This window comes from Rhynchophorus ferrugineus, unplaced genomic scaffold (assembly GCF_030347505.1).
Source record: "Rhynchophorus ferrugineus isolate W39M unplaced genomic scaffold, kcgeb_rfMv2 rfM2, whole genome shotgun sequence".
In the NCBI taxonomy this organism is placed as follows: Eukaryota; Metazoa; Arthropoda; class Insecta; order Coleoptera; family Curculionidae; genus Rhynchophorus; species Rhynchophorus ferrugineus.
The window spans coordinates 56449128-56470039 of record NW_027472581.1 but is presented as its reverse complement, the minus strand read 5'-3'; positions in this window follow the sequence as shown (position 1 = coordinate 56470039).

Here is a 20912-nt window from a genome sequence, read left to right as displayed (position 1 = left end):
TTGTTAGATGTCGATAGTCCATATCTCGGAGACTATAAGAGATAATGCAATTTGGCAATCGGCAGCGTAATTAGCATGCCGAATATTGCTTGGAATGTGTATTGGAACGAAATCGCTAATTCGTAAGACCATTTTACAATTTTGACCCCAGTTAGAAACAGACTCTAAGGTGTAAAATTTCGGTTGTCCATATCTCGGAAACTATAAGAGATAATGCAATTTGGCAATCGGCAACGTAATTAGCATGCCGAATATTACTTGGAATGTGAATTGGAACGAAATCGTTAATTCGTAAGACCATTTTACAATTCTGGCCCAAGTTAGAAGCAGAGCCAATTTTGTTAGATGTCGATAGTCCATATCTCGGAAACTATAAGAGATAATGCAATTTAGCAATCGGCAGCGTAATTAGCATGCCGAATATTACTTGGAATGTGAATTGGAACGAAATCGCTAATTCGTAAGGCCATTTTACAATTTTGACCCCAGTTAGAAACAGACTCTAAGGTGTAAAATTTCGATTGTCCATATCTCGGAAACTATAAGAGATAATGCAATTTGGCAATCGGCAACGTAATTAGCATGCCGAATATTACTTGGAATGTGAATTGGAACGAAATCGTTAATTCGTAAGACCATTTTACAATTCTGGCCCAAGTTAGAAGCAGAGCCAATTTTGCTAGATGTCGATAGTCCATATCTCGGAAACTATAAGAGATAATGCAATTTGGCAATCGGCAGCGTAATTAGCATGCCGAATATTACTTGGAATGTGAATTGGAACGAAATCGCTAATTCGTAAGACCATTTTACAATTTTGACCCCAGTTAGAAACAGACTCTAAGGTGTAAAATTTCGATTGTCCATATCTCGGAAACTATAAGAGATAATGCAATTTGGCAATCGGCAACGTAATTAGCATGCCGAATATTACTTGGAATGTGAATTGGAACGAAATCGCTAATTCGTAAGACCATTTTACAATTTTGACCCCAGTTAGAAACAGACTCTGAGGTGTAAAATTTCGATTGTCCATATCTCGGAAACTATAAGAGATGATGCAATTTGGCAATCGGCAGCGTAATTAGTATGCCGAATATTACTTGGAATGTGAATTGGAACGAAATCGCTAATTCATAAGAAAATTTTACAATTCTGGCCCAAGTTAGAAGCAGAGCCAATATTGTCAGATGTCGATAGTCCATATCTCGGAAACTATAAGAGATAATGCAATTTGGCAATCGGCAGCGTAATTAGCATGCCGAATATTACTTGGAATGTGAATTGGAGCGAAATCGCTAATTCATAAGACCATTCTACAATTCTGGCCCAAGTTAGAAGCAGAGCCAATATTGTTAGATGTCGATAGACCATATCTCGGAAACTATAAGAGATAATGCAATTTGGCAATCGGCAGCGTAATTAGCATGCCGAATATTACTTGGAATGTGAATTGGAGCGAAATCGCTAATTCATAAGACCATTCTACAATTCTGGCCCAAGTTAGAAGCAGAGCCAATATTGTCAGATGTCGATAGTCCATATCTCGGAAACTATAAGAGATAATGCAATTTGGCAATCGGCAGCGTAATTAGCATGCCGAATATTACTTGGAATGTGAATTGGAACGAAATCGCTAATTCGTAAGACCATTTTACAATTTTGACCCCAGTTAGAAACAGACTCTAAGGTGTAAAATTTCGATTGTCCATATCTCGGAAACTATAAGAGATAATGCAATTTGGCAATCGGCAGCGTAAATAGCATGCCGAATATTACTTGGAATGTGAATTGGAACGAAATCGCTAATTCGTAAGACCATTTTACAATTTTGACCCCAGTTAGAAACAGACTCTAAGGTGTAAAATTTCGATTGTCCATATCTCGGAAACTATAAGAGATGATGCAATTTGGCAATCGGCAGCGTAATTAGTATGCCGAATATTACTTGGAATGTGAATTGGAACGAAATCGCTAATTCATAAGAAAATTTTACAATTCTGGCCCAAGTTAGAAGCAGAGCCAATATTGTCAGATGTCGATAGTCCATATCTCGGAAACTATAAGAGATAATGCAATTTGGCAATCGGCAGCGTAATTAGCATGCCGAATATTACTTGGAATGTGAATTGGAGCGAAATCGCTAATTCATAAGACCATTCTACAATTCTGGCCCAAGTTAGAAGCAGAGCCAATATTGTTAGATGTCGATAGACCATATCTCGGAAACTATAAGAGATAATGCAATTTGGCAATCGGCAACGTAATTAGCATGCCGAATATTACTTGGAATGTGAATTGGGGCGAAATCGCTAATTCATAAGACCATTTTACAATTCTGGCCCTAGTTAGAAGCAGAGCCAATATTGTTAGATGTCGATAGTCCATATCTCGGAAACTATAAGAGATAATGCAATTTGGCAATCGGCAACGTAATTAGCATGCCGAATATTACTTGGAATGTGAATTGGAACGAAATCGCTAATTCGTAAGACCATTTTACAATTTTGACCCCAGTTAGAAACAGACTCTAAGGTGTAAAATTTCGATTGTCCGTATCTCGGAAACTATAAGAGATAATGCAATTTGACAATCGGCAACGTAATTAGCATGCCGAATATTACTTGGAATGTGAATTGGAACGAAATCGCTAATTCGTAAGATCATTTTACAATTTTGACCCCAGTTAGAAACAGACTCTAAGGTGTAAAATTTCGATTGTCCGTATCTCGGAAACTATAAGAGATAATGCAATTTGACAATCGGCAACGTAATTAGCATGCCGAATATTACTTGGAATGTGAATTGGAACGAATTCGCTAATTCATAAGACCATTTTACAATTCTGGCCCAAGTTAGAAGCAGAGCCTATATTGTTAGATCTCGATAGTCCATATCTCGGAAACTATAAGAGATAATGCAATTTGGCAATAGGCAGCGTAAATAGCATGCCGAATATTACTTGGAATGTGAATTGGAGCGAAATCGCTAATTCATAAGACCATTCTACAATTCTGGCCCAAGTTAGAAGCAGAGCCAATATTGTTAGATGTCGATAGACCATATCTCGGAAACTATAAGAGATAATGAAATTTGGCAATCGGCAACGTAATTAGCATGCCGAATATTACTTGGAATGTGAATTGGGGCGAAATCGCTAATTCATAAGACCATTTTACAATTCTGGCCCTAGTTAGAAGCAGAGCCAATATTGTTAGATGTCGATAGTCCATATCTCGGAAACTATAAGAGATAATGCAATTTGGCAATCGGCAACGTAATTAGCATGCCGAATATTACTTGGAATGTGAATTGGAGCGAAATCGCTAATTCATAAGACCATTTTACAATTCTGTCCCAAGTTAGAAGCAGAGCCAATATTGTCAGATGTCGATAGTCCATATCTCGGAAACTCTAAGAGATAATGCAATTTGGCAATCGGCAACGTAATTAGCATGCCGAATATTACTTGGAATGTGAATTGGAACGAAATCGTTAATTCGTAAGACCATTTTACAATTCTGGCCCAAGTTAGAAGCAGAGCCAATTTTGCTAGATGTCGATAGTCCATATCTCGGAAACTATAAGAGATAATGCAATTTGGCAATCGGCAGCGTAATTAGCATGCCGAATATTACTTGGAATGTGAATTGGAACGAAATCGCTAATTCGTAAGACCATTTTACAATTTTGACCCCAGTTAGAAACAGACTCTAAGGTGTAAAATTTCGATTGTCTATATCTCGGAAACTATAAGAGATAATGCAATTTGGCAATCGGCAACGTAATTAGCATGCCGAATATTACTTGGAATGTGAATTGGAACGAAATCGCTAATTCGTAAGACCATTTTACAATTTTGACCCCAGTTAGAAACAGACTCTGAGGTGTAAAATTTCGATTGTCCATATCTCGGAAACTATAAGAGATGATGCAATTTGGCAATCGGCAGCGTAATTAGTATGCCGAATATTACTTGGAATGTGAATTGGAACGAAATCGCTAATTCATAAGAAAATTTTACAATTCTGGCCCAAGTTAGAAGCAGAGCCAATATTGTCAGATGTCGATAGTCCATATCTCGGAAACTATAAGAGATAATGCAATTTGGCAATCGGCAGCGTAATTAGCATGCCGAATATTACTTGGAATGTGAATTGGAGCGAAATCGCTAATTCATAAGACCATTCTACAATTCTGGCCCAAGTTAGAAGCAGAGCCAATATTGTTAGATGTCGATAGACCATATGTCGGAAACTATAAGAGATAATGCAATTTGGCAATCGGCAACGTAATTAGCATGCCGAATATTACTTGGAATGTGAATTGGGGCGAAATCGCTAATTCATAAGACCATTTTACAATTCTGGCCCTAGTTAGAAGCAGAGCCAATATTGTTAGATGTCGATAGTCCATATCTCGGAAACTATAAGAGATAATGCAATTTGGCAATCGGCAACGTAATTAGCATGCCGAATATTACTTGGAATGTGAATTGGAACGAAATCGCTAATTCGTAAGACCATTTTACAATTTTGACCCCAGTTAGAAACAGACTCTAAGGTGTAAAATTTCGATTGTCCGTATCTCGGAAACTATAAGAGATAATGCAATTTGACAATCGGCAACGTAATTAGCATGCCGAATATTACTTGGAATGTGAATTGGAACGAAATCGCTAATTCGTAAGACCATTTTACAATTTTGACCCCAGTTAGAAACATACTCTAAGGTGTAAAATTTCGATTGTCCGTATCTCGGAAACTATAAGAGATAATGCAATTTGACAATCGGCAACGTAATTAGCATGCCGAATAATACTTGGAATGTGAATTGGAACGAAATCGCTAATTCATAAGACCATTTTACAATTCTGGCCCAAGTTAGAAGCAGAGCCTATATTGTTAGATCTCGATAGTCCATATCTCGGAAACTATAAGAGATAATGCAATTTGGCAATCGGCAGCGTAAATAGCATGCCGAATATTACTTGGAATGTGAATTGGAACGAAATCGCTAATTCGTAAGACCATTTTACAATTTTGACCCCAGTTAGAAACAGACTCTAAGGTGTAAAATTTCGATTGTCCATATCTCGGAAACTATAAGAGATGATGCAATTTGGCAATCGGCAGCGTAATTAGTATGCCGAATATTACTTGGAATGTGAATTGGAACGAAATCGCTAATTCATAAGAAAATTTTACAATTCTGGCCCAAATTAGAAGCAGAGCCAATATTGTCAGATGTCGATAGTCCATATCTCGGAAACTATAAGAGATAATGCAATTTGGCAATCGGCAGCGTAATTAGCATGCCGAATAGTACTTGGAATGTGAATTGGAGCGAAATCGCTAATTCATAAGACCATTCTACAATTCTGGCCCAAGTTAGAAGCAGAGCCAATATTGTTAGATGTCGATAGACCATATCTCGGAAACTATAAGAGATAATGCAATTTGGCAATCGGCAACGTAATTAGCATGCCGAATATTACTTGGAATGTGAATTGGGGCGAAATCGCTAATTCATAAGACCATTTTACAATTCTGGCCCTAGTTAGAAGCAGAGCCAATATTGTTAGATGTCGATAGTCCATATCTCGGAAACTATAAGAGATAATGCAATTTGGCAATCGGCAACGTAATTAGCATGCCGAATATTACTTGGAATGTGAATTGGAGCGAAATCGCTAATTCATAAGACCATTTTACAATTCTGTCCCAAGTTAGAAGCAGAGCCAATATTGTCAGATGTCGATAGTCCATATCTCGGAAACTCTAAGAGATAATGCAATTTGGCAATCGGCAACGTAATTAGCATGCCGAATATTACTTGGAATGTGAATTGGAACGAAATCGTTAATTCGTAAGACCATTTTACAATTCTGGCCCAAGTTAGAAGCAGAGCCAATTTTGTTAGATGTCGATAGTCCATATCTCGGAGACTATAAGAGATAATGCAATTTGGCAATCGGCAGCGTAATTAGCATGCCGAATATTGCTTGGAATGTGTATTGGAACGAAATCGCTAATTCGTAAGACCATTTTACATTTTTGACCCCAGTTAGAAACAGACTCTAAGGTGTAAAATTTCGGTTGTCCATATCTCGGAAACTATAAGAGATAATGCAATTTGGCAATCGGCAACGTAATTAGCATGCCGAATATTACTTGGAATGTGAATTGGAACGAAATCGTTAATTCGTAAGACCATTTTACAATTCTGGCCCAAGTTAGAAGCAGAGCCAATTTTGTTAGATGTCGATAGTCCATATCTCGGAAACTATAAGAGATAATGCAATTTAGCAATCGGCAGCGTAATTAGCATGCCGAATATTACTTGGAATGTGAATTGGAACGAAATCGCTAATTCGTAAGGCCATTTTACAATTTTGACCCCAGTTAGAAACAGACTCTAAGGTGTAAAATTTCGATTGTCCATATCTCGGAAACTATAAGAGATAATGCAATTTGGCAATCGGCAACGTAATTAGCATGCCGAATATTACTTGGAATGTGAATTGGAACGAAATCGTTAATTCGTAAGACCATTTTACAATTCTGGCCCAAGTTAGAAGCAGAGCCAATTTTGCTAGATGTCGATAGTCCATATCTCGGAAACTATAAGAGATAATGCAATTTGGCAATCGGCAGCGTAATTAGCATGCCGAATATTACTTGGAATGTGAATTGGAACGAAATCGCTAATTCGTAAGACCATTTTACAATTTTGACCCCAGTTAGAAACAGACTCTAAGGTGTAAAATTTCGATTGTCCATATCTCGGAAACTATAAGAGATAATGCAATTTGGCAATCGGCAACGTAATTAGCATGCCGAATATTACTTGGAATGTGAATTGGAACGAAATCGCTAATTCGTAAGACCATTTTACAATTTTGACCCCAGTTAGAAACAGACTCTGAGGTGTAAAATTTCGATTGTCCATATCTCGGAAACTATAAGAGATGATGCAATTTGGCAATCGGCAGCGTAATTAGTATGCCGAATATTACTTGGAATGTGAATTGGAACGAAATCGCTAATTCATAAGAAAATTTTACAATTCTGGCCCAAGTTAGAAGCAGAGCCAATATTGTCAGATGTCGATAGTCCATATCTCGGAAACTATAAGAGATAATGCAATTTGGCAATCGGCAGCGTAATTAGCATGCCGAATATTACTTGGAATGTGAATTGGAGCGAAATCGCTAATTCATAAGACCATTCTACAATTCTGGCCCAAGTTAGAAGCAGAGCCAATATTGTTAGATGTCGATAGACCATATCTCGGAAACTATAAGAGATAATGCAATTTGGCAATCGGCAGCGTAATTAGCATGCCGAATATTACTTGGAATGTGAATTGGAGCGAAATCGCTAATTCATAAGACCATTCTACAATTCTGGCCCAAGTTAGAAGCAGAGCCAATATTGTCAGATGTCGATAGTCCATATCTCGGAAACTATAAGAGATAATGCAATTTGGCAATCGGCAGCGTAATTAGCATGCCGAATATTGGAATGTGAATTGGAACGAAATCGCTAATTCGTAAGACCATTTTACAATTTTGACCCCAGTTAGAAACAGACTCTAAGGTGTAAAATTTCGATTGTCCATATCTCGGAAACTATAAGAGATAATGCAATTTGGCAATCGGCAGCGTAAATAGCATGCCGAATATTACTTGGAATGTGAATTGGAACGAAATCGCTAATTCGTAAGACCATTTTACAATTTTGACCCCAGTTAGAAACAGACTCTAAGGTGTAAAATTTCGATTGTCCATATCTCGGAAACTATAAGAGATAATGCAATTTGGCAATCGGCAACGTAATTAGCATGCCGAATATTACTTGGAATGTGAATTGGAACGAAATCGTTAATTCGTAAGACCATTTTACAATTCTGGCCCAAGTTAGAAGCAGAGCCAATTTTGCTAGATGTCGATAGTCCATATCTCGGAAACTATAAGAGATAATGCAATTTGGCAATCGGCAGCGTAATTAGCATGCCGAATATTACTTGGAATGTGAATTGGAACGAAATCGCTAATTCGTAAGACCATTTTACAATTTTGACCCCAGTTAGAAACAGACTCTAAGGTGTAAAATTTCGATTGTCCATATCTCGGAAACTATAAGAGATAATGCAATTTGGCAATCGGCAACGTAATTAGCATGCCGAATATTACTTGGAATGTGAATTGGAACGAAATCGCTAATTCGTAAGACCATTTTACAATTTTGACCCCAGTTAGAAACAGACTCTGAGGTGTAAAATTTCGATTGTCCATATCTCGGAAACTATAAGAGATGATGCAATTTGGCAATCGGCAGCGTAATTAGTATGCCGAATATTACTTGGAATGTGAATTGGAACGAAATCGCCAATAGGTAAGACCATTTTACAATTTGGGCCCAAGTTAGAAGCAGAGCCTAAGGTGTAAATTATCGATAGTCCATATCTCGGAAACAATAAGAGATAATGCAATTTGGCAACCGGCAATGTAATTAGCATGCCGAATATTACTTGGAATGTGAATTGGATCGAAATCGCCAATAGATAAGACCATTTTACAATTTGGGCCCAAGTTAGAAGCAGAGCCTAAGGTGTAAATTATCGATAGTCCATATCTCGGAAACTATAAGAGATAATTCAATTTGGCAACCGGCAATGTAATTAGCATGCCGAATATTACTTGGAATGTGAATTGGAACGAAATCGCCAATAGATAAGACCATTTTACAATTTGGGCCCAAGTTAGAAGCAGAGCTTAAGGTGTAAATTATTGATAGTCCATATCTCGGAAACTATAAGAGATAATGCAATTTGGCAACCGGCAATGTAATTAGCATGCCGAATATTACTTGGAATGTGAATTGGAACGAAATCGCCAATAGATAAGACCATTTTACAATTTGGGCCCAAGTTAGAAGCAGAGCCTAAGGTGTAAATTATCGATAGTCCATATCTCGGAAACTATAAGAGATAATGCAATTTGGCAACCGGCAATGTAATTAGCATGCCGAATATTACTTGTAATGTGAATTGGAACGAAATCGCCAATAGATAAGACCATTTTACAATTTGGGCCCAAGTTAGAAGCAGAGCCTAAGGTGTAAATTATCGATAGTCCATATCTCGGAAACTATAAGAGATAATGCAATTTGGCAACCGGCAATGTAATTAGCATGCCGAATATTACTTGGAATGTGAATTGGAACGAAATCGCCAATAGATAAGACCATTTTACAATTTGGGCCCAAGTTAGAAGCAGAGCCTAAGGTGTAAATTATCGATAGTCCATATCTCGGAAACTATAAGAGATAATGCAATTTGGCAACCGGCAATGTAATTAGCATGCCGAATATTACTTGGAATGTGAATTGGAACGAAATCGCCAATAGATAAGACCATTTTACAATTTGGGCCCAAGTTAGAAGCAGAGCCTAAGGTGTAAATTATCGATAGTCCATATCTCGGAAACTATAAGAGATAATGCAATTTGGCAACCGGCAATGTAATTAGCATGCCGAATATTACTTGGAATGTGAATTGGAACGAAATCGCCAATAGATAAGACCATTTTACAATTTGGGCCCAAGTTAGAAGCAGAGCCTAGGGTGTAAATTATCGATAGTCCATATCTCGGAAACTATAAGAGATAATGCAATTTGGCAACCGGCAATGTAATTAGCATGCCGAATATTACTTGGAATGTGAATTGGAACGAAATCGCCAATAGATAAGGCCATTTTACAATTTGGGCCCAAGTTAGAAGCAGAGCCTAAGGTGTAAATTATTGATAGTCCATATCTCGGAAACTATAAGAGATAATGCAATTTCGCAACCAGCAATGTAATTAGCATGCCGAATATCACTTGGAATGTGAATTGGGACGAAATCGCCAATAGATAAGACCATTTTACAATTTGGGCCCAAGTTAGAAGCAGAGCCTAAGGTGTAAATTATCGATAGTCCATATCTCGGAAACTATAGGAGATAATGCAATTTGGCAACCGGCAATGTAATTAGCATGCCGAATATTACTTGGAATGTGAATTGGAACGAAATCGCCAATAGATAAGACCATTTTACAATTTGCGCCCAAGTTAGAAGCAGAGCCTAAGATGTAAATTATCGATAGTCCATATCTCGGAAACTATAAGAGATAATGCAATTTGGCAACCGGCAATGTAATTAGCATGCCGAATATTACTTGGAATGTGAATTGGAACGAAATCGCCAATAGATAAGGCCATTTTACAATTAGGGCCCATGTTAGAAGCAGAGCCTAAGGTGTAAATTATCGATAGTCCATATCTCGGAAACTATAAGAGATAATGCAATTTGGCAACCGGCAATGTAATTAGCATGCCGAATGTTACTTGGAATGTGAATTGGAACGAAATCGCCAATAGATAAGACCATTTTACAATTTGGGCCCAAGTTAGAAGCAGAGCCTAAGGTGTAAATTATTGATAGTCCATATCTCGGAAACTATAAGAGATAATGCAATTTGGCAACCGGCAATGTAATTAGCATGCCGAATATTACTTGGAATGTGAATTGGAACGAAATCGCCAATAGATAAGGCCATTTTACAATTAGGGCCCAAGTTAGAAGCAGAGCCTAAGGTGTAAATTATTGATAGTCCATATCTCGGAAACTATAAGAGATAATGCAATTTGGCAACCGGCAATGTAATTAGCATGCCGAATATTACTTGGAATGTGAATTGGAACGAAATCGCCAATAGATAAGGCCATTTTACAATTTGGGCCCAAGTTAGAAGCAGAGCCTAAGGTGTAAATTATTGATAGTCCATATCTCGGAAACTATAAGAGATAATGCAATTTCGCAACCAGCAATGTAATTAGCATGCCGAATATCACTTGGAATGTGAATTGGGACGAAATCGCCAATAGATAAGACCATTTTACAATTTGGGCCCAAGTTAGAAGCAGAGCCTAAGGTGTAAATTATCGATAGTCCATATCTCGGAAACTATAGGAGATAATGCAATTTGGCAACCGGCAATGTAATTAGCATGCCGAATATTACTTGGAATGTGAATTGGAACGAAATCGCCAATAGATAAGACCATTTTACAATTTGCGCCCAAGTTAGAAGCAGAGCCTAATATGTAAATTATCGATAGTCCATATCTCGGAAACTATAAGAGATAATGCAATTTGGCAACCGGCAATGTAATTAGCATGCCGAATATTACTTGGAATGTGAATTGGAACGAAATCGCCAATAGATAAGGCCATTTTACAATTAGGGCCCAAGTTAGAAGCAGAGCCTAAGGTGTAAATTATCGATAGTCCATATCTCGGAAACTATAAGAGATAATGCAATTTGGCAACCGGCAATGTAATTAGCATGCCGAATGTTACTTGGAATGTGAATTGGAACGAAATCGCCAATAGATAAGACCATTTTACAATTTGGGCCCAAGTTAGAAGCAGAGCCTAAGGTGTAAATTATTGATAGTCCATATCTCGGAAACTATAAGAGATAATGCAATTTGGCAACCGGCAATGTAATTAGCATGCCGAATATTACTTGGAATGTGAATTGGAACGAAATCGCCAATAGATAAGGCCATTTTACAATTAGGGCCCAAGTTAGAAGCAGAGCCTAAGGTGTAAATTATCGATAGTCCATATCTCGGAAACTATAAGAGATAATGCAGTTTGGCAACCGGCAATGTAATTAGCATGCCGAATGTTACTTGGAATGTGAATTGGAACGAAATCGCCAATAGATAAGACCATTTTACAATTTGGGCCCAAGTTAGAAGCAGAGCCTAAGGTGTAAATTATGGATAGTCCATATCTCGGAAACTATAAGAGATAATGCAATTTGGCAACAGGCAATGTAATTAGCATGTCGAATATTACTTGGAATGTGAATTGGAACGAAATCGCCAATAGGTAAGACCATTTTACAATTTGGGCCCAAGTTAGAAGCAGAGCCTAAGGTGTAAATTATCGATAGTCCATATCTCGGAAACTATAAGAGATAATGCAATTTGGCAACCGGCAATGTAATTAGCATGCCGAATATTACTTGGAATGTGAATTGGAACGAAATCGCCAATAGATAAGACCATTTTACAATTTGGGCCCAAGTTAGAAGCAGAGCCTAAGGTGTAAATTATCGATAGTCCATATCTCGGAAACTATAAGAGATAATGCAAATTGGCAACCGGCAATGTAATTAGCATGCCGAATATTACTTGGAATGTGAATTGGAACGAAATCGCCAATAGATAAGACCATTTTACAATTTGGGCCCAAGTTAGAAGCAGAGCCTAAGGTGTAAATTATCGATAGTCCATATCTCGGAAACTATAAGAGATAATGCAATTTGGCAACCGGCAATGTAATTAGCATGCCGAATATTACTTGGAATGTGAATTGGAACGAAATCGCCAATAGATAAGACCATTTTACAATTTGGGCCCAAGTTAGAAGCAGAGCCTAGGGTGTAAATTATCGATAGTCCATATCTCGGAAACTATAAGAGATAATGCAATTTGGCAACCGGCAATGTAATTAGCATGCCGAACATTACTTGGAATGTGAATTGGAACGAAATCGCCAATAGATAAGGCCATTTTACAATTTGGGCCCAAGTTAGAAGCAGAGCCTAAGGTGTAAATTATTGATAGTCCATATCTCGGAAACTATAAGAGATAATGCAATTTCGCAACCAGCAATGTAATTAGCATGCCGAATATCACTTGGAATGTGAATTGGGACGAAATCGCCAATAGATAAGACCATTTTACAATTTGGGCCCAAGTTAGAAGCAGAGCCTAAGGTGTAAATTATCGATAGTCCATATCTCGGAAACTATAGGAGATAATGCAATTTGGCAACCGGCAATGTAATTAGCATGCCGAATATTACTTGGAATGTGAATTGGAACGAAATCGCCAATAGATAAGACCATTTTACAATTTGCGCCCAAGTTAGAAGCAGAGCCTAAGATGTAAATTATCGATAGTCCATATCTCGGAAACTATAAGAGATAATGCAATTTGGCAACCGGCAATGTAATTAGCATGCCGAATATTACTTGGAATGTGAATTGGAACGAAATCGCCAATAGATAAGGCCATTTTACAATTAGGGCCCAAGTTAGAAGCAGAGCCTAAGGTGTAAATTATCGATAGTCCATATCTCGGAAACTATAAGAGATAATGCAATTTGGCAACCGGCAATGTAATTAGCATGCCGAATGTTACTTGGAATATGAATTGGAACGAAATCGCCAATAGATAAGACCATTTTACAATTTGGGCCCAAGTTAGAAGCAGAGCCTACGGTGTAAATTATTGATAGTCCATATCTCGGAAACTATAAGAGATAATGCAATTTGGCAACCGGCAATGTAATTAGCATGCCGAATATTACTTGGAATGTGAATTGGAACGAAATCGCCAATAGATAAGGCCATTTTACAATTAGGGCCCAAGTTAGAAGCAGAGCCTAAGGTGTAAATTATTGATAGTCCATATCTCGGAAACTATAAGAGATAATGCAATTTGGCAACCGGCAATGTAATTAGCATGCCGAATATTACTTGGAATGTGAATTGGAACGAAATCGCCAATAGATAAGGCCATTTTACAATTAGGGCCCAAGTTAGAAGTAGAGCCTAAGGTGTAAATTATTGATAGTCCATATCTCGGAAACTATAAGAGATAATGCAATTTGGCAACCGGCAATGTAATTAGCATGCCGAATATTACTTGGAATGTGAATTGGAACGAAATCGCCAATAGATAAGGCCATTTTACAATTTGGGCCCAAGTTAGAAGCAGAGCCTAAGGTGTAAATTATTGATAGTCCATATCTCGGAAACTATAAGAGATAATGCAATTTCGCAACCAGCAATGTAATTAGCATGCCGAATATCACTTGGAATGTGAATTGGGACGAAATCGCCAATAGATAAGACCATTTTACAATTTGGGCCCAAGTTAGAAGCAGAGCCTAAGGTGTAAATTATCGATAGTCCATATCTCGGAAACTATAGGAGATAATGCAATTTGGCAACCGGCAATGTAATTAGCATGCCGAATATTACTTGGAATGTGAATTGGAACGAAATCGCCAATAGATAAGACCATTTTACAATTTGCGCCCAAGTTAGAAGCAGAGCCTAATATGTAAATTATCGATAGTCCATATCTCGGAAACTATAAGAGATAATGCAATTTGGCAACCGGCAATGTAATTAGCATGCCGAATATTACTTGGAATGTGAATTGGAACGAAATCGCCAATAGATAAGGCCATTTTACAATTAGGGCCCAAGTTAGAAGCAGAGCCTAAGGTGTAAATTATCGATAGTCCATATCTCGGAAACTATAAGAGATAATGCAATTTGGCAACCGGCAATGTAATTAGCATGCCGAATGTTACTTGGAATGTGAATTGGAACGAAATCGCCAATAGATAAGACCATTTTACAATTTGGGCCCAAGTTAGAAGCAGAGCCTAAGGTGTAAATTATTGATAGTCCATATCTCGGAAACTATAAGAGATAATGCAATTTGGCAACCGGCAATGTAATTAGCATGCCGAATATTACTTGGAATGTGAATTGGAACGAAATCGCCAATAGATAAGGCCATTTTACAAGTAGGGCCCAAGTTAGAAGCAGAGCCTAAGGTGTAAATTATCGATAGTCCATATCTCGGAAACTATAAGAGATAATGCAGTTTGGCAACCGGCAATGTAATTAGCATGCCGAATGTTACTTGGAATGTGAATTGGAACGAAATCGCCAATAGATAAGACCATTTTACAATTTGGGCCCAAGTTAGAAGCAGAGCCTAAGGTGTAAATTATGGATAGTCCATATCTCGGAAACTATAAGAGATAATGCAATTTGGCAACAGGCAATGTAATTAGCATGCCGAATATTACTTGGAATGTGAATTGGAACGAAATCGCCAATAGGTAAGACCATTTTACAATTTGGGCCCAAGTTAGAAGCAGAGCCTAAGGTGTAAATTATCGATAGTCCATATCTCGGAAACTATAAGAGATAATGCAATTTGGCAACCGGCAATGAAATTAGAATGCCGAATATTACTTGGAATGTGAATTGGAACGAAATCGCCAATAGATAAGACCATTTTACAATTTGGGCCCAAGTTAGAAGCAGAGCCTAAGGTGTAAATTATCGATAGTCCATATCTCGGAAACTATAAGAGATAATGCAATTTGGCAACCGGCAATGTAATTAGCATGCCGAATATTAATTGGAATGTGAATTGGAACGAAATCGCCAATAGGTAAGACCATTTTACAATTTGGGCCCAAGTTAGAAGCAGAGCCTAAGGTGTAAATTATCGATAGTCCATATCTCGGAAACTATAAGAGATAATGCAATTTGGCAACCGGCAATGTAATTAGCATGCCGAATATTACTTGGAATGTGAATTGGAACGAAAACGCCAATAGATAAGACCATTTTACAATTTGGGCCCAAGTTAGAAGCAGAGCCTAAGGTGTAAATTATCGATAGTCCATATCTCGGAAACTATAAGAGATAATGCAATTTGGCAACCGGCAATGTAATTAGCATGCCGAATATTACTTGGAATGTGAATTGGAACGAAATCGCCAATAGATAAGACCATTTTACAATTTGGGCCCAAGTTAGAAGCAGAGCCTAAGGTGTAAATTATCGATAGTCCATATCTCGGAAACTATAAGAGATAATGCAATTTGGCAACCGACAATGTAATTAGAATGCCGAATATTACTTGGAATGTGAATTGGAACGAAATCGCCAATAGATAAGACCATTTTACAATTTGGGCCCAAGTTAGAAGCAGAGCCTAAGGTGTAAATTATCGATAGTCCATATCTCGGAAACTATAAGAGATAATGCAATTTGGCAACCGGCAATGTAATTAGCATGCCGAATATTACTTGGAATGTGAATTGGAACGAAATCGCCAATAGATAAGACCATTTTACAATTTGGGCCCAAGTTAGAAGCAGAGCCTAAGGTGTAAATTATTGATAGTCCATATCTCGGAAACTATAAGAGATAATGCAATTTCGCAACCGGCAATGTAATTAGCATGCCGAATATCACTTGGAATGTGAATTGGGATGAAATCGCCAATAGATAAGACCATTTTACAATTTGGGCCCAAGTTAGAAGCAGAGCCTAAGGTGTAAATTATCGATAGTCCATATCTCGGAAACTATAAGAGATAATGCAATTTGGCAACCGGCAATGTAATTAGCATGCCGAATATTACTTGGAATGTGAATTGGAACGAAATCGCCAATAGATAAGACCATTTTACAATTTGGGCCCAAGTTAGAAGCAGAGCCTAAGGTGTAAATTATTGATAGTCCATATCTCGGAAACTATAAGAGATAATGCAATTTCGCAACCGGCAATGTAATTAGCATGCCGAATATCACTTGGAATGTGAATTGGGATGAAATCGCCAATAGATAAGACCATTTTACAATTTGGGCCCAAGTTAGAAGCAGAGCCTAAGGTGTAAATTATCGATAGTCCATATCTCGGAAACTATAAGAGATAATGAAATTTGGCAACCGGCAATGTAATTAGCATGCCGATATTACTTGGAATGTGAATTGGAACGAAATCGCCAATAGATAAGACCATTTTACAATTTGGGCCCAAGTTAGAAGCAGAGCCTAAGGTGTAAATTATCGATAGTCCATATCTCGGAAACTATAAGAGATAATGCAATTTCGCAACCAGCAATGTAATTAGCATGCCGAATATCACTTGGAATGTGAATTGGAACGAAATCGCCAATAGATAAGACCATTTTACAATTTGCGCCCAAGTTAGAAGCAGAGCCTAAGGTGTAAATTATCGATAGTCCATATCTCGGAAACTATAAGAGATAATGCAATTTGGCAACCGGCAATGTAATTAGCATGCCGAATATCACTTGGAATGTGAATTGGGACGAAATCGCCAATAGATAAGACCATTTTACAATTTGGGCCCAAGTTAGAAGCAGAGCCTAAGGTGTAAATTATCGATAGTCCATATCTCGGAAACTATAGGAGATAATGCAATTTGACAACCGGCAATGTAATTAGCATGCCGAATATTACTTGGAATGTGAATTGGAACGAAATCGCCAATAGATAAGACCATTTTACAATTTACGCCCAAGTTAGAAGCAGAGCCTAAGATGTAAATTATCGATAGTCCATATCTCGGAAACTATAAGAGATAATGCAATTTGGCAACCGGCAATGTAATTAGCATGCCGAATATTACTTGGAATGTGAATTGGAACGAAATCGCCAATAGATAAGGCCATTTTACAATTTGGGCCCAAGTTAGAAGCAGAGCCTAAGGTGTAAATTATTGATAGTCCATATCTCGGAAACTATAAGAGATAATGCAATTTCGCAACCAGCAATGTAATTAGCATGCCGAATATCACTTGGAATGTGAATTGGGACGAAATCGCCAATAGATAAGACCATTTTACAATTTGGGCCCAAGTTAGAAGCAGAGCCTAAGGTGTAAATTATCGATAGTCCATATCTCGGAAACTATAAGAGATAATGCAATTTGGCAACCGGCAATGTAATTAGCATGCCGAATATTACTTGGAATGTGAATTGGAACGAAATCGCCAATAGATAAGACCATTTTACAATTTGGGCCCAAGTTAGAAGCAGAGCCTAAGGTGTAAATTATCGATAGTCCATATCTCGGAAACTATAAGAGATAATGCAATTTGGCAACCGGCAATGTAATTAGCATGCCGAATATTACTTGGAATGTGAATTGGAACGAAATCGCCAATAGATAAGTCCATTTTACAATTTGGGCCCAAGTTAGAAGCAGAGCCTAAGGTGTAAATTATTGATAGTCCATATCTCGGAAACTATAAGAGATAATGCAATTTCGCAACCAGCAATGTAATTAGCATGCCGAATATCACTTGGAATGTGAATTGGGACGAAATCGCCAATAGATAAGACCATTTTACAATTTGGGCCCAAGTTAGAAGCAGAGCCTAAGGTGTAAATTATCGATAGTCCATATCTCGGAAACTATAGGAGATAATGCAATTTGGCAACCGGCAATGTAATTAGCATGCCGAATATTACTTGGAATGTGAATTGGAACGAAATCGCCAATAGATAAGACCATTTTACAATTTGCGCCCAAGTTAGAAGCAGAGCCTAAGATGTAAATTATCGATAGTCCATATCTCGGAAACTATAAGAGATAATGCAATTTGGCAACCGGCAATGTAATTAGCATGCCGAATATTACTTGGAATGTGAATTGGAACGAAATCGCCAATAGATAAGGCCATTTTACAATTTGGGCCCAAGTTAGAAGCAGAGCCAATATTGTCAGATGTCGATAGTCCATATCTCGGAAACTATAAGAGATAATGCAATTTGGCAACCGGCAATGTAATTAGCATGCCGAATGTTACTTGGAATGTGAATTGGAACGAAATCGCCAATAGATAAGACCATTTTACAATTTGGGCCCAAGTTAGAAGCAGAGCCTAAGGTGTAAATTATTGATAGTCCATATCTCGGAAACTATAAGAGATAATGCAATTTGGCAACAGGCAATGTAATTAGCATGCCGAATATTACTTGGAATGTGAATTGGAACGAAATCGCCAATAGATAAGGCCATTTTACAATTAGGGCCCAAGTTAGAAGCAGAGCCTAAGGTGTAAATTATCGATAGTCCATATCTCGGAAACTATAAGAGATAATGCAGTTTGGCAACCGGCAATGTAATTAGCATGCCGAATGTTACTTGGAATGTGAATTGGAACGAAATCGCCAATAGATAAGACCATTTTACAATTTGGGCCCAAGTTAGAAGCAGAGCCTAAGGTGTAAATTATGGATAGTCCATATCTCGGAAACTATAAGAGATAATGCAATTTGGCAACAGGCAATGTAATTAGCATGCCGAATATTACTTGGAATGTGAATTGGAACGAAATCGCCAATAGGTAAGACCATTTTACAATTTGGGCCCAAGTTAGAAGCAGAGCCTAAGGTGTAAATTATCGATAGTCCATATCTCGGAAACTATAAGAGATAATGCAATTTGGCAACCGGCAATGTAATTAGCATGCCGAATATTACTTGGAATGTGAATTGGAACGAAATCGCCAATAGATAAGACCATTTTACAATTTGGGCCCAAGTTAGAAGCAGAGCCTAAGGTGTAAATTATCGATAGTCCATATCTCGGAAACTATAAGAGATAATGCAATTTGGCAACCGGCAATGTAATTAGCATGCCGAATATTAATTGGAATGTGAATTGGAACGAAATCGCCAATAGGTAAGACCATTTTACAATTTGGGCCCAAGTTAGAAGCAGAGCCTAAGGTGTAAATTATCGATAGTCCATATCTCGGAAACTATAAGAGATAATGCAATTTGGCAACCGGCAATGTAATTAGCATGCCGAATATTACTTGGAATGTGAATTGGAACGAAAACGCCAATAGATAAGACCATTTTACAATTTGGGCCCAAGTTAGAAGCAGAGCCTAAGGTGTAAATTATCGATAGTCCATATCTCGGAAACTATAAGAGATAATGCAATTTGGCAACCGGCAATGTAATTAGCATGCCGAATATTACTTGGAATGTGAATTGGAACGAAATCGCCAATAGATAAGACCATTTTACAATTTGGGCCCAAGTTAGAAGCAGAGCCTAAGGTGTAAATTATCGATAGTCCATATCTCGGAAACTATAAGAGATAATGCAATTTGGCAACCGGCAATGTAATTAGAATGCCGAATATTACTTGGAATGTGAATTGGAACGAAATCGCCAATAGATAAGACCATTTTACAATTTGGGCCCAAGTTAGAAGCAGAGCCTAAGGTGTAAATTATCGATAGTCCATATCTCGGAAACTATAAGAGATAATGCAATTTGGCAACCGGCAATGTAATTAGCATGCCGAATATTACTTGGAATGTGAATTGGAACGAAATCGCCAATAGATAAGACCATTTTACAATTTGGGCCCAAGTTAGAAGCAGAGCCTAAGGTGTAAATTATTGATAGTCCATATCTCGGAAACTATAAGAGATAATGCAATTTCGCAACCGGCAATGTAATTAGCATGCCGAATATCACTTGGAATGTGAATTGGGATGAAATCGCCAATAGATAAGACCATTTTACAATTTGGGCCCAAGTTAGAAGCAGAGCCTAAGGTGTAAATTATCGATAGTCCATATCTCGGAAACTATAAGAGATAATGCAATTTGGCAACCGGCAATGTAATTAGCATGCCGAATATTACTTGGAATGTGAATTGGAACGAAATCGCCAATAGATAAGACCATTTTACAATTTGGGCCCAAGTTAGAAGCAGAGCCTAAGATGTAAATTATCGATAGTCCATATCTCGGAAACTATAAGAGATAATGCAATTTGGCAACCGGCAATGTAATTAGCATGCCGAATATTACTTGGAATGTGAATTGGAACGAAATCGCCAATAGATAAGACCATTTTACAATTTGGGCCCAAGTTAGAAGCAGAGCCTAAGGTGTAAATTATCGATAGTCCATATCTCGGAAACTATAAGAGATAATGCAATTTGGCAACCGGCAATGTAATTAGCATGCCGAATATTACTTGGAATGTGAATTGGAACGAAATCGCCAATAGATAAGACCATTTTACAATTTGCGCCCAAGTTAGAAGCAGAGCCTAAGGTGTAAATTATCGATAGTCCATATCTCGGAAACTATAAGAGATAATGCAATTTGGCAACCGGCAATGTAATTAGCATGCCGAATATTACTTGGAATGTGAGTTGGAACGAAATCGCCAATAGATAAGACC